We start from the raw sequence: 15,766 nt of genomic DNA on the forward strand, positions 1-15,766 counted from the left end.
GGGTCCACATCAGAATGGTAATGAGGTTAAATGTAGATAACTTAGTCAAGAAATGTCACACTTTTTCTTCAGTGGAGGACACTTTTGGGTTATGGGATCACATCCTATTTAATAATTTGAACAAAATAAAAAATGTTTGATTTTATCCAACTCCACAGAAGGTATCACTTTAATATATTTCCTTTGGACTTCCACTATTTCTTTTCCTGTCTGTAAGCCTTCACTTACTGCTTCAGATATTAAACTTAAAGGCTGTGCCATAGAAAAGGGGCTTATGCAAATTTTGTGGACTTAGCAAAAAGAGAGTTCACCAAAAGATTTTCTACTTAAAGCAACCTGACTTTGCCTACTGGGTGACATCAGATCAAATACATCACTGTAGAAGATAACAAGGTACCACTCTAAAGTTAATGGGAATTGGAGCCAAGGGGCAGAATCTATACCTAAAAAGCTTTTGTACAAGGATGTGAAGATCAATGATTCTAAATGAGGCAGTTGTTTCACAGTGACTGCAATCCAGCAAAGTGGTTCAGGAGAGAAAATAAAAGACCATGTGAACTGAAATGAACTGCTTTTAGCCAACTGTAGTTTCTTTACTTGGATTGTACTAGGTTAGTGGGAACTCCTGTTCTCAGAGATGCATCTTAGGGGCTCCAATGTTGTAGCTTGATAGAAAATTCATGTAACAAGTCACCTACCAAAGAAAGAAAAGATGAGAGAAATGTAAAGAAAGATAGAAGGCAAAAGGTACGTAATACATTGATTTCTATTTTATGTGCTAACTTTCTTCTACCATTGTTTTTCAGAGGCTTATAGGATCACAAGCTCAAAGGGACTTTAGAAGTCATCAAGTCTACCCTCCTCATTGTATTCTTTTTAAATTCTATTTACACATTTTATGTTTTGTACCATAACTATTTTACAATTAGTTCTCCTTTATATGACTGGATTCTCCTTTGTAATAACAACAAAAAAGCAAAATAAAATATTACAGACATGGCCATGATCTGCACCTGGAGTTCCTCCACTTCCATATTGAGAAAAGAGATGTGGACAGCCAGATCCTGATTTGTGTGAGTAAAGAATCACCGGAAGTGGTTACATTATTTGAATTTGGCACCATACATTTCCATTTGGCTGGGATCAATTACCACATGATATATAATTATAATAAAATAGTATCATTTAGAATACATTAGACCACTTCAAGGGATTCATTATTCAAACCAATTGGGACCTAGTTGTATGTTATTATGTTCTCTTGTACCAATATTGGTCATTACAATTTTTATTAATTTATTTTTAGTTTTAGTTTACAATATTTAGTTCCTCAAGTTTTTGAGCATCAAAATTTCTCTTCCTCCCTCTCCTCCCCTCTCCTTACCCAAGATGGCATGCAATCCAATACTGGTTCTACATACTATCTTCGGACTAGATATATTTTCACAATAGTCAAATTGTAAAGAACTATAACCAGTGGCATGAAACAGGAGAAAGAAGAAACAAAACAGTCATTACAATTAATCAGAATCCACCTGTCTTCTCCATTTATAAATTATTATAATTGTAAACATTGATATCCATGGTAGGCTTGTTTCATTCTTCAGGAGATCATACAAGTATTCCCATTTGTTTTCCCCTGAATACCTCATATTTATCATTTCTAATGGTATTGTAATAATCCATTATACCCATATGCAATATGTTCAGCCATTCCCAAATTGATGTGTCCCAAATCATAATGACATCTATTTTTTTATTTTATTTATACCACAAAACATTCTCTTTAAATATTTTAGGATATATGGTATAGTCTTTATGTCTTTGAGTCCCTTGGGAATATATCTCATCTAACTCCTTAATTTTAGTGATGAGGAAATTTAGAACAAAGAGTCCATGTAACTTTTCTAGGTTCACATGTGTGGTTAGAAAAATAGATATGCTGCTGAAATGAACAACTATACATTTTCTATCATCATTAGAGTAATAGATAGAAGCTACATAAATACATATGTTAGAGAACTATCTTTGGACAAGAATGGCTTGAAGATTTTCATGGAAGGACATTATTTTTGCTGATCTGTTCAATATACCAAAGCACTATATGTAATGTACACTACTGTGATTAGTCAGAAGGTGTTTGCTTCAGGCAGTTGTAACATGTTTTGAAATTACTTTGAAATGTCACCTTTGATTAAATAGACTCTGTGAAGCTAGTTGCTGTGGAGATATTATGGAAATCGCTGCCATCATGTTTTTCTCAGAATTATTTCATATTTTCTCTCATCTCCAGCAGAGGTAAACTGAACAGGTTTGGCCTCAGATATTACACTTTTAGAGGCCCAGAAGAAGTACTATAAACCCTCTGAAATTCTGAAAGTGACAAAGAGATTATAATTTCATGTGCAATTTCTGTCTGATGAAGCTATTTCAGAAATTCACACAGATTCTGGAAAAGCTTGATTGCCTTAATCTTGTATATGAATTCTCTATTATGAATATTGCTTTTGTGGGCTGCATATGTATTTGAGCTTATTTCTACAAAATGTGAAGATGAAAGAGTATCTTCTTGATTTAACACAAATCTATTTCAAATGCTTGCAAAATTGTCTAAGACCTGGCCCTGTTCTGCCTACATCCACAAACCCAGTATTATCCAGATAATGCCCATCTTTGCATTCTTGCTTGCAAGCATAGGCAGGTTATTTTTTTCCTTGAAAGTTGGATCACTGCATGGTTATTAAACCTGGGAATATAATGTCAGAATGGAAGATGTCATGATCATTCAAACATAATCCCATTTCAATATTAGGGATCTACCTGGCTATTGCTTTAATTAAAATGGACATTGCTGCATAACTGATATTTTCATCTGAAATGGGTAATTAATATTTATATTCTTTTTTCTTTAATGGAGAAAAAATGTCAGCCATGTTTTGCTCTTCATAGAGAAAAAAAGTCAGCACTGTACCTTCAACTCTTATATGGGCTGCTTTTTATTCAGTCTAATTATAACACCTTAATATATTGAAAATATTTAGCATTTAAAGAATAAAGATTATACATTTCCATATGGGAACTTGGGAAGTCTCATATATTGAAAAGTGATACCAAAATGAAAGGATTGAATAAAAAATAATGAAACCAAAGGACTAATTAAAAAAAGTAAGTTCAATGTTCCATTCGTTGTTTTTGGTACAGATCTGAAATCTATTCTATTGCATACACTGTTGAAACTGCATTTGAAAATGCCTTTTCACTAATGCTGGATGGTAAATGAACTATCATTTATAGTCTTTGAAGGTGGCCTGTGATATTGAAAAGTTATATGCCTTGGACACGATCACATAGCTTATTTCTATGGGATTACATATTCCGTGGGGACATGTTTCAGTAGGGAAAAACAAATACAGTTGTATCAATTCTTTTCTCTCTAGTTCCTGGAAAGTGAATAAGTCTCCAAGGTGGTGAGCTGAGGTGACTTTGAATATGAAGTGCATCTAACTCTTGCCACACATACTAATTATTTATTTAAAGAAACTGCCATTAGCTCAATAAACAAGAATCTATGGTGCAGTACAATACACAGCTGAAAAGGCCTGCCATGAATGGCATTTATTATTAGTAGTTCTACTGGTTAACACCCAGTTCTGTCTATTTTCTTGATAAACCTTGTTTAACTCTGTAATTGTAGATCTCTATCATGTAATCACCTCTTGGTTCTCTTAGCTTAAACCTCAACTCTGGATGGTTTGGACATCAATGTCTAATACATTGAGTCATGCCATAATAAACTCATTTCTTTTCTGATCAGATGATAAAACTGGTATATTGGAGGAATGCCACAGATAAAGACATCAAAAATTCTGCAGGGTAAGATGCAGGGCAGTACAGTATTTTTTTTGTTTGTTTTTCCCCAGATGGAAAGAAAGACTGAAGAATCTTAAGATGTGGCTGCTTGGGACTTTGGAGCCCCATGGAGAAGAGAGTCAGGAGTAGGACATATACCAGTGGTAAGAAATTACTGGCCCACAGATATAATAGGTTGCTTCCTGAACTGCATAAAGTTGTCAGGAGGTGGAGCCTGTCTTGCTTACAGATTTGCTTAAAGAGTGATTATCCTGGACAATCCTAGCTTCACTGAATCAATTTAATTTTAATAAATAAACTTAAAACTATCTCAAGTAAAACTCTGTAACTTTTACTAGAAGCTTATTTAGATTTCTGCTGCAAGAATGAGTCAATTTGAGCCATTGTACACATACATATATTTATTGAATGGCATATGGATGATCTCTGATGATATCCTTGTGAATGAAATGTAGGATTTTCAGTTGATTCAACAAAGACACTCCCAAAATACAAATGCAGATGCACATTTTTGTTATAGACACAGTCCATAAAGATCACATCATTCTTCCAGGAGCCAAGGTGGAAGAATAAGCAGTAAATCACTATCACTCTCCTTTATTGACCTCTAGGTGGTTGGGAAGAAAGAAAATAGTACCACAGGAAAATGCTGGAACAGCAGAACCAGTGGAAGGATGGGGTGGAGCAGTATTTTAGCCCAGAAAACTTGGAGGTTCTGCAAGAAAGATCTGTCTCACTTGGGTAAAAAAGGAGCACATTCCAAGACAGGAAGCATATCATAAAGCCAGCAACAATATCTACCTCAGGAAACCAGTAGGAGATGCTGATCCCCAGGGTGGTGGAGAAGGCAGATGACAACAAAAAGACTCATCATACATTGTTCTACCTGAAAAGCCATAGTCAAAAAAGAAACTCAACAGCATCTTTCAAAACTGCCCTGAGGACCTAGAACTAGAGGGTAAAATAGTCATTGAAAGAATCCACCAATCACTTCCTAAAAGAGATCCCAAAATGAAAACTCCGAAGAATAACATAGACAAATTTCAGAATTATCAGGTCAAGGAGAAAATACTTCAATACAGAAACAATTTAAATATCATGGAAACACAGTCAGGAATACAAAGGACCTAGCAAATTCTGTATTAAAGGTTTGAGGGGTGTGGAATATGATATTCTCGAACCAAAGGACCTTGGATTGCAGCAAAGGATCAATTACCTACCAAAATCTTTCCATGGAAAAGCTGAACATTCAGTAAAATTGAGGACTTCCAAACCTTCTTTATGAAAAAAACAGAGCTCAACAGAAAATTTCATCTTCAAACACAAGACTCCAGAGAAACACGAAAAATATAAAAAGGAAAGGAAATAAAAAAAACATCCTATTCAATAAGATTAAACTATTTACATCCATACTTGGGAAGATGATATTGTAAGTTGAGAACCGTATCTTCATTACAACATTTAGAAGGGTATACAGAGACAGATAGTGTGGTTATAAATTGACTTAATGTATTGATAAAAAATTAATTAATTAAGGGGATGAAAAAATAGGATTATGCTGGGAGAAGAGGAACAGAATAGATAGAAAAGGGGAAATTACACCACATGAAGAGGCACAAAAACCTATTATGTAGATGGAAAGAAGGGAAGGAGGTGAGCATTGTTTGAACTTTACTCTCATTGGATTTTGCTCAAAGAGAGAATAACACAAGAATTGGGTATAAATATCCATCTTACCCTAATAAGAAGTAGGAAGGGAGAAGGGAAATAAAAGGGAGAGGGACTGATAGAAAGGAGGCCATGTTGAGGAAGTGAAACAGTAAGGCAATAAACACAACATCAAAGATGATTGTGAATATGCTTATGTAATTCTGTATCGCAAAGTATGAGAGACTCTCCATAAATAAGGCCTCATTTCTCCAATATAGAGACAGCTGAGTCAAATTTATAAGAATAAAAGTCATTTCCCTATTGATAAATAATCAAAGGTTATGAACAGGCAGTTTTCAGAGGAAGAAATCAAATGGAAAAAAATGTTCAAAATCACTATTGATCAAAGAAATGCAAATAAAAATAACTCTGAGGTACCATATCACACCTATTAGATTGACTAATATGACAGAAGAGAAAAATGATAAGTGTTGGAAAAGATGTGGGATAATTGGAAACGTTAATGCATTGTTGCTGGGGTTGTGACCTGATTCCACCATTCTGGAAAGCAATTTGGAACTATGCCCAAAGGTCAATCAAACTGCATAGTCTTTGATCTAGCAATATCACTACTAGGCCTCTATCCCAAAGTGATCATAAAAATGGGAAAAAGGACCCATATATACAAAAATATTAATAGCAAATTTTTTGTAACATCAAGGAGTTGGAAATTGAGGTGATGCCCATCAACTGGGTAATGGCTGAAAAAGTTATGGTATATGAATGTAATGGAATGCTGTTGTTGAGCAGGAGGAACTCTGAAAAAACCTGGAAAGATTTATATGTACAGATGCTGAGTGAAGTGAGCAGAAACAGAAGAACATTAAACACATTTTGCAATGATGACTTTTGACTTAGGTTTTCTCAGCAATGCAATGATCTAAGAAATTTCCAAAACACTCATGATGGAAAATGATTTCTGCATCAAGGAAAAGAACCATGAAGTCTAAAAGCAAATTGAAGCACACTATTTTCTCTTTTTTTGTTGTTTTTTTCCTTTCTCGTTATTTTTCCTTTTTTTCTGATTCACCTTTACAACATGACTAATATGGAAATATGTTTAACACGATTGTGCATGTATACCCTGTACCAGACTGTGTGGTGTCTTGGGCAAGGGGGAAGGAGGGAAAAAATTAGAACTCTAACTCTTATAAAAGTGAATGTTGAAAACTAATTTTTTTTTTAAAAAAAGTTTTACAACTTTAATTTACTTTTAAAAATCACATAGTTCAAAAGCATAACTCAATTTATTAAAAAAATTTGTTATAAGTCTGCATTAAAGTTGACAGATTTTTTTTTCTAAAATCATACAATGGCTTTTAAGCTAATAGTCTAAGACAGAGTCTAGACATTCTCCATTTCTCTGGTACATTGCTCTTAACACTGTAACAGAAATATTTTGTATGTTAAAATTATATTAAATTGTATTTTTTCTTAAATGAAAGGCCAAAAAAAATTAAAGATGAAATTATAGTCAATATTTTTGTTGTTCAGTTGTGTCTGACTCTTCATGAACCACTGTCCATGGGGTTTTCTTGCAAAAATATGAAATGATTTGCTATTTCCTTCTCCTGTGGATTAAGACAAACAGAGGTTAAATGACTTGCTCTGAGTCAAACAGCTTATAAGTGCCTGAGGCCAGCTTTGCTTGACTCTAGACCCAGTGCTCTATCCACTATGCTGTTGCTACCTTCATAGTAAATACAGTTTAGCTCTAATATAAGACCATGAGTACTTGAAGCTGTCAATGGCAGGCCGTGATCACACTGCATGGCATTTTTAGGTTGCTGCATTTTACATTACTCTTTATTTTCTTATGTTTATGTTGATGGCATTAAACTTCAAATCTTTAGTGGTAGGAAAAAGAAGAATTTTCTAAAATTTAGTACTATTTAGAAAATTTAGTTGAATACCTGTATTCAATCAAATTATGTTGGAGAAAATATCACTTGCATGTCTGACACCAAAATTAGTTTTGGAACACATTTGCAAGCAGTGTCTTATTGTAAATGTCTTATTATCATCTGGGTAATTGCATATCTCTTTTGCTTGGATAAAATGTCAGCTAAGATTCTATTACATGCAATTGTTGCTTCACATATAGACTGTTGTAAATCTCTTGTTGATTAGTTTTCTTGTTACTTTGATGGTCAAGTCATTGAATAAAGAAAGAAAAGTGATTCTTATGTCTTTTCCTATACAGAATATATTGTTGTCTGGTGAATTCAAGAAGACATAATTGTTGCTTTAAAGAATAGCAATGATATTGACTCTGAACCTGTAGCTGATGAAATAGTACAGACCTGTATGACCTTTGGCCCACGGGCTGCTTACTGCCCTCTGGCTGCTTGCAGCACAAAAAAGATTTCAGGTGGTGCACAAAAAATGTAGAAGAAAGTATCCTTTAGATGTAGAGGAAATCCTCTGGCACAAGCAGCCTCAGGGCTTTAAGCATCCTGCAGGCCACAGGTTCTGCAAACCTGAAATAGTGCTTTGTACTATTGGTGTGATACTTACCATAGCTTATCTGTGTTTTATATACTTATGTAAATGTAATCTCCAATTCTAGGTCATAAGCCCTTAGAAGGAGAAAACTATAATATACCATTATTTTCTTCAATATTCAAGAAATAGTTAAAGTAAATGTAATTTCATATATATGCACATATATACACAAATATATATGTGCATGCATATGTTTACATATGTATTTAATATATATGGGAAATAATTCTTAGATTATGGAAAGAATTGATTATTCTAAAAACTTTCAGCATCAACAAACTTTTTATGTCAAATATCCTGGAGTGATATGTTTTAAATACACACAATTCATTACCAGTTTCATCTATTCCTACAGAAAGCTCTTTATACATTTAAAATTTGAGGATGACTTTCTAACTCATTAGTCTTTGAACTGTTCTATAGCATCACTGATAAAAAAGAAAAGCTAAATCCAAGGAACCATCAGATATGACAAAATACAACAGAGCATTCCCAAACATACACTCTTCTGAGAATTATCTATTCACTGCTCTTAGAAAGTCATGGCATAAACAAGTAAACTCTGATCACTGATTACTATATCTTGAGAGCCATAATGATGTACATCTTAGTTTTTCTCTGGATAGTTCCAATGTTGAGAAGACTGGCAGATTTGGGATACTGTATACAGATCTGTGTGTCTATGGTAGAAGAGGGGGAGTAGACTCAATTGAACTGTCAAGTAATTTGTCTTGTGTGTGTGTGTGTGTGTGTGTGTGTGTGTTGCCTGTGTGTGGGGGGGAGATGAGAACAAACATGGGAGCCCCTGATCAGTTTGATTACTTCTCCAATCAACTAGATGAGATGTCTGAAGGCAACTGAAGGGCATGTCACAATGAAATAGACATATGCACAGGACCCTTGCAGAGGAGATACGGAGAATTCCTCTGGTTGATTCCCATTGATTGGGGTTGCCTCCAAGATAATTGGCAAGTTAGAGGCTAGATGGAGTCTATCAGAAAAGTTCCCTCCATTTTGGGCTATAATACTAATTCTGTCTGCCTCACCTTTTCCTCTTCCCTTTCTATTTTTCATCATATCCTTTTCCCACTCCCAACTCCACAAGCTTTGGATCACAGGACACTAATGCAGAACTTTATTTGTGATATGGAATTTCAGGGCGATATTTCTCCCTCTTCATCGCAAGAGTCAGTGAGGATGGCAAGTTACAGTTGAAGTACATGGCAGGTGTGTGCTAGCATCCAGCCTCAGAGAGGAATTCAAAGACACTGAACCAGTGACTCCTGTGTAATGGAGGGGGAGACTTTTTAATTCACTAGGCAGCATCATTCTGCAGTTGAGCTTCACAGCCAGAGAAACAAGATTTCTTATGCATCACAAGTTTTAGCAGTTGCCACATGAGAAGCATCACCAAGCTGGAGATTGCCTGAGTGTGAGAGTTTGGGTACTGGCCTTCTAGCACCAACAGTGAATCACATTGTAACTGAAGTACTACAGTTATGCCATGGAGGAAAAGAGATCTGCACCTAACCATCCCCAATATTCCTATTAATTATTCAGCATAGGCCTATCAGAAGAGGATTGTTTTTCCAACAGAATCCCAAACATTGTTTATCTTCTGAGGGGTTGAAGAGGGGGGTAGTCTATGATGCTATTTGAAAGTTTCACGTGTTCCTTTTCCTACTTGTGAATTACTATGAGTCTTTTCCATTTACTCTATTTTTGTGGTGGTGAAATAAAGACTAGTTCATAGAAAATACTTGTATTATGCACTGCATACTTGTATAGCAATTGAGGATTATATTGCAACAAATTAAAGATATCCAGACACATGTTGTACCATGAGTATATTTTAAAAAAACATTCTGGTGGTATTCAAGATGGCATCTCAATTTGCAAGAAAAAAATGGTGTCTTTGAAATTATGCACACAGGACTGAGATAGACTCATGTGAGGTCAGAGTTTTAGTAGAACCCTACATCACCAACCTATCTGTACTTCATGCATTAGTGTTAATTTTCTTCCAATTTACATTCAATCTTAGGTTACTCTAGAGTTGTTCACATTTTTGCTTATTTTTGTACCTGTAACATAAGTGCAATTATAAGCATAAATAGTCAATTAAGATCAATTAAAATATCCTACAATGGGTTCTAGAAAACTATGCCAGCAGAGCACAAGCTCTGGTAGGTCACAATTGAAAAAAAATGAGGAAATGTCTGATGAAGAATTGTCTATGGTCCAAGGAATAAGCTAATAGTATTTTGAAAAGCTTATCAGAAAATATTTCATTTGGGGGTAATGATTTTTTTTAAACAGCAACTAAACAATCGAAGAAGTCAGTCAAGGGAAGATTAACATGAATGTAGTCACAGATTTTTGAAACACTGAAGCAAGTAAGTAAGTTGCATTTCCCTGGTCTGTTTGACACTGAAAGCCTAGTAAGTAAGGATAAAAAGGGTCAGGGACTCTTTTAAATTCCTTTGAAGACCCTCTGGTATATTATCCAATAATCTATGTTTAAATAGTGAACCAGAACAGTCTAGTTCTCCACTTTTTCACTATTTATAATGGTCAGAAGGGCATAAAATTCAGAAATCATAAGGAAATAAGAAGTTAGCATCTGTGAGTTTCATATTTTACAATCCTGTAAAAGGTGCAACTTACATCTGCCATGCAATGCTTACATTGTGTTTAAACCTTGCTATCACATTTGGCTAGCCTTTTGTATTCAACTTTCTACCTTATCAGCCATGGCCACCCTGTGAAGTGAATTATTTAGGCAGTAGAATTCAAGAACAATATGCAATTCTGAACTGCGCAAATCATTAACCCTGGGTATAGTTTCTTGTGTACTTCTTGATGAGTAACTCAGGTGTTCAGGTTTATCTTAAAAAAAAAGAGCTGACTCAGTATATTGTTTTAGTCTAACTTTCCTGAGGTAGCCTGAGCTTATTGGAAAAAGATTTTTTTCTTTTGTTTATTTTATTTCCCATTTTTGTTTGGTTTATTTCTATTTACAAATCTTGCTTTAATCCATAATCAGTTCCCAATAAACAACATCACCCTTACTCCATTCTGCCTCCAAATGTCCAGTTTGGTCAGTAGTTATGCAAAACCATGGCATGGAGCTCTCTGAACAGGGAATCAGGACATGGGATCAAGGGGAAATCAACTTCATACTCTCAGGTCAGAAATCAAAATGCTTATCTCTTCAATGAGTCTCTGTAACATACAAGGTAGCCCAAATGGGGGCGACCCAAGATGGAATTTCAGACAAAATTTCTCCAGTGTATTCTTCTAATACATGGGGCAAATTGGAGTTCTGAAACGAGTTGTCCTCTAAAACAAATAAACTCAGAAAAGTCCTAAAGATGTATGCAGTTGAATGAAAGGCATTCAATACTTGGAGTTTATTGGAAATCAAACTTTAACATTCCAGTTGAGTCCTCAAAATATGGCAAAGGCCTCTACCTTCAAGAAAATCTGGACTCACATGAGCCCAATGAGACTTGAGTTTAATTCTTGAGATTTTATTCTAAAGATTCTGTCTTTTTCTTTATCATTTGTCCCTAACTCTAGGAATTTTCTGAAAATAGAGCTTATATTTAGACTTCCCCAAAACTATGTAATAGGTTCTCTACTTTCATTTGCATCCTCACTGTAGCCTATGCATGTCAGTATGAAATACCCTATAATTTACACAAGACAGAAATGCATAAAATGCAAAAGGGTCAAGTGAGGATCCCATGAACACATTAAGAAAAATGAAACAATCAGGTGTCCCATTCATTTTCCCCTGGAATGTAAAGACTATTTAAGGAACTGCTGAACAAATATCATCTGTTAGCCTCAGACAGGTCGTCTAAGCAACACATAGCAAACAAACAAACAAACAAACAAGTTTTCTCAGTCCTCTTCCTTCTCTAATAGACTTGTCACTGAGTAAATCTCTCTCTTATAGCCTGATGTTGTATCCTTATATGTAGGAAAGCTACAACTCATGATTCCATGCAAAGTAACATGAAACATCCATCTTTAAAAATTGACTTTACTCCAAAAAAGAAACTTAAGGACATAAGGAGGCAGCCAGAACCTGGGGTTCTAGAAACTTCTTCTCAGATTTGTGTTTTCCTTCCAGTAGTCATTCAAAGGAAAACAGGGTCAAACAAAGTATGAGAATATAGATTTTAAAAGTTTAGTGAACATTACCTACATTTTGTAATCATTATTGAAATGGAGATGAGCATATGCAAATTGGACATTGACATTTTGGAAATGGAACTTCCTGAGAAAGTTTTGTAAATATTTTCAGGAAGAAGTAGCTATAAATAAAGGGCAGTTTGTGACTAGAGAGTTGATTTTAGGACTATGTGGTTGTTTGATAGGTATGACATTAAATAAACAAACTTAGATGGTATTGTCATTTTTAGTCTATTGGCTCTGCCTAACTACAATTAATGAATATATCTCAGATTACTTAGAGCCATATTTATTTTTATAAATAATATTTCTGGAATTTTATTCATAGAGTTTCTCAATATATCAGGTCGAATAGATTCCCAGTTATTTAAGAATTCTTTTATAATGTCTACAGTTATTTTTATTTTTTCATCATTTTTTTGAGATTTTTTTTATTTTTAGTTTATAACGCTCAGTTCTATATAATTTTGAGTTCCAGATTTTCTACCCCCCCATCCCTCCCTAAAAGGGCATGGAATCTGACATATCTTCTACATATAACTTTGCTTTGAAATTATTTACACAACAGTCAAGTTGTAAAGAAGAATTATGACCAATGGAATGAATCATGAGAAAGAACAAACAGAACCAAGAAACAAAAACAAAAGAGGGAAAAAACAAAGGGAAGAAAAAAGGTGTGCCTCCATCTGCATTCAGACCCCATAGTTCATTCTCTGGATGTAGCTAGCACTCTCCATTGTGACTGCTTTGAAGTTCTCTTTGCACCTTCTATTGCTTGAGAAGAGTGAAGTCTCTCAGGGTTAGTCACCACAGAACCCATATATATGTGGTTGTGTATAGAGTTCTTCTGGTTCTGCTCCCCTAGCTCAGGGAACAGGAGGGGAGTGCAATTCTACAGTGATAGGGAAGGCTGGGAACAGGAGGGGAGTGCTGTTTCTACAGTATCTAAAGAGGCGTGGGAAGGCTCGGGCAGGATACAAACTGGTATCATTACTGTATGAGCTATGTGAGGCACGGGGCAGGATGCCCTTGTAAAGTATCCAAGAAGTTCCCATTAATTAAAGCATGTTTGTGTTAGGCACTGGTTCAAGAGCATTAGGTAGTGGCAAGCTGTTTTCCTCCTACTGGGCTTGTGAGTCCTTGGTGAATGGACTCTGCCTGCATGAGAAAGGATGGCTATCAGAGCAGGAGGGGGGTGCTGTTAGGGGGGCTGCTAGGGATGGAAGTCTTTCCTCTGGGCGCCTACCGTCCCAACCCCTACTAAGCCTGTCTGGTATTACCCAGGAAACAGGCCAAGCGCTGGGGTCCGAGCAGCCCCGGGGTCGGCACTAACTCCCTACAGGAAATATAGTTATTCTTTCACAACATGACTGCGATGGCAGTGTTTTGCATAATGATACATGTATGGCCTATGTTGAATTGCTTACCTTCTCAAGGAGTGTGGGTGGGGAGGGGAGAAAGGAGAGAATTTTGAATTCATAGACCTAAAAACAAATGTTCAAAAAAAATTGTTTTTACATGCAACTAGGAAATAAGGTATACAGGCAATGAGGTGTAGAAATCTATCTTGCCCTACAAGAAAGTAAGGGGAAAGGGGTGGGATGAGGTAATAGAAGGGAGGTCAGACTGGGGAAAGTGGTAAACAGAATATATGCAATCTTGGGGTGGGGGGAAGGTGGAAATGGGGAGAAAATTTGTAACTTATAAACTCGTGGAAATCAATAATGAAAACTGAAAATATTAAATAAATAAGAATATATACATATGTATATATATGTGTAAAAAATTTAGTCTTTCTTTAGCAATATGGAGCCATAGGTAGGGGCAGCTATGTGATGCAGTGGATAGAGCACTGGGCTTATAATCAGAAAGACTCATTTTCATGAGTTCAAACCTGGCCTCAGATACTTATTAGCTGTGGGACACTAGGTGAGTCATTGAACCTCATTTGCCTCAGTTCCTCATCTCTAATATGAACTAGAGTAGGAAATGCCTAATGACTCCAGCCAAGGAAATACCCAAAATGAGGTCACTAAGAGTTGGACAGGACTGAAGTAACTGAATAACAGCAAATTCCTAAATAGGTACTGTAAGATTTTTTTAGGAGGATTAAGTAACAAGATTATGCAATGTGCATGATATTACAGGAGAGAGAGAATAGACTAGGTGTGAATATTCAGGAAGCTATTCTAATTTACCATGTGAAAAAATAGATCTCTCTCTCTCTCTCTCTCTCTCTCTCTCTCTTTATTTATGTATGTATATACATATATATAATATATTATATATACATATGCACACATTCAATTTACCTATACTAAATTCCCCATTTTTTTTCCTAAAGGCATATCTACATTTATCTGATTTTTTTGTACAATAGCAAGGTTCATTAACTATTCAAATTGTTTCCTATCTTGTCCATTCTTCTTATTTTCTCTTCTAAGAGAAATGTCATCTACAAATTATGAAAAATATTTAATTTATTAGGCCATGTCTTATATTAAAATAAAAATAAAATAAAATAATAATGGTACCTAATGGTATTTTAGAATGATGTGGTGTTAGCAGTGTTTTATAGGTGCCAATAGATTGTTATTAGAGGAAGAGGTTGAGAACCATTGATAAAAATAATTATATCTTGACCTTCAGGAAAATATTTCATAAAGGATGAAATTATCACTTGATATCTTCAAAGTAAGAAAGACAGTGTTGTATAGTGGATGGAGGACAGGCCTTGAAGTGGGTACAGTCAAGGTACAAATTCTGCCTTTTTCACATTCTGCCTCATGACCCTTGGCAAGTCATCTAACTTTTCCAGGCTTGAAATAGCAGTCTAACACTATATCTCAGAGAGGTTACTGACTTGCTTTGATAGGATTTCCCTCATCACTAGTTATCAATTAAAACAAAATAACAGATCCAGTGCCCATACCTATCTGAGGCTTTCAGATAAATTAATCTTCAGTACAGTTGTCTAAATTTTAGCCAACTAACTTTTAAGACATTAAATAGTAGGTAGATGTTGTCATTCATTCATTCATTCATTCACTCATTAATTCATTCAACAAACATTTGAAAAACTGAAATACATCCATGACTAGGATAGTAAATGTGCTTGTGATCATGTTATACAAGGAACTGTGGAATGAGAGTTATTCAATCTGAAAAAAAAACACTTCATAGAGATAAAATAATTCTTTTCAAATATTTGAAAGGTTTCACTAGAAAAAAGACTAGACTTGTTCTTCTTGCCCTTAGAAGGCAGAACTAGGAACTAATTAAGAAGAAGCTACTCAGAAGCTGTTTGGGGCTTGAAAGAAAGTGAAAAAAAGAACCAAAAACAAACAAAAACTTTCCCAACAATTATAAATGGAATGGGCTGAATTGCGAGGTCTTATCTGTTTAAATCACTGATATAAAAAGCTGTTTTTTTGTTATTTTTGTGGACAAAATAGAATATGTCTTCCAGACTAGGCAA

This window comes from Trichosurus vulpecula, chromosome 6 (genome assembly GCF_011100635.1).
Source record: "Trichosurus vulpecula isolate mTriVul1 chromosome 6, mTriVul1.pri, whole genome shotgun sequence".
NCBI classification, from domain to species: domain Eukaryota; kingdom Metazoa; phylum Chordata; class Mammalia; order Diprotodontia; family Phalangeridae; genus Trichosurus; species Trichosurus vulpecula.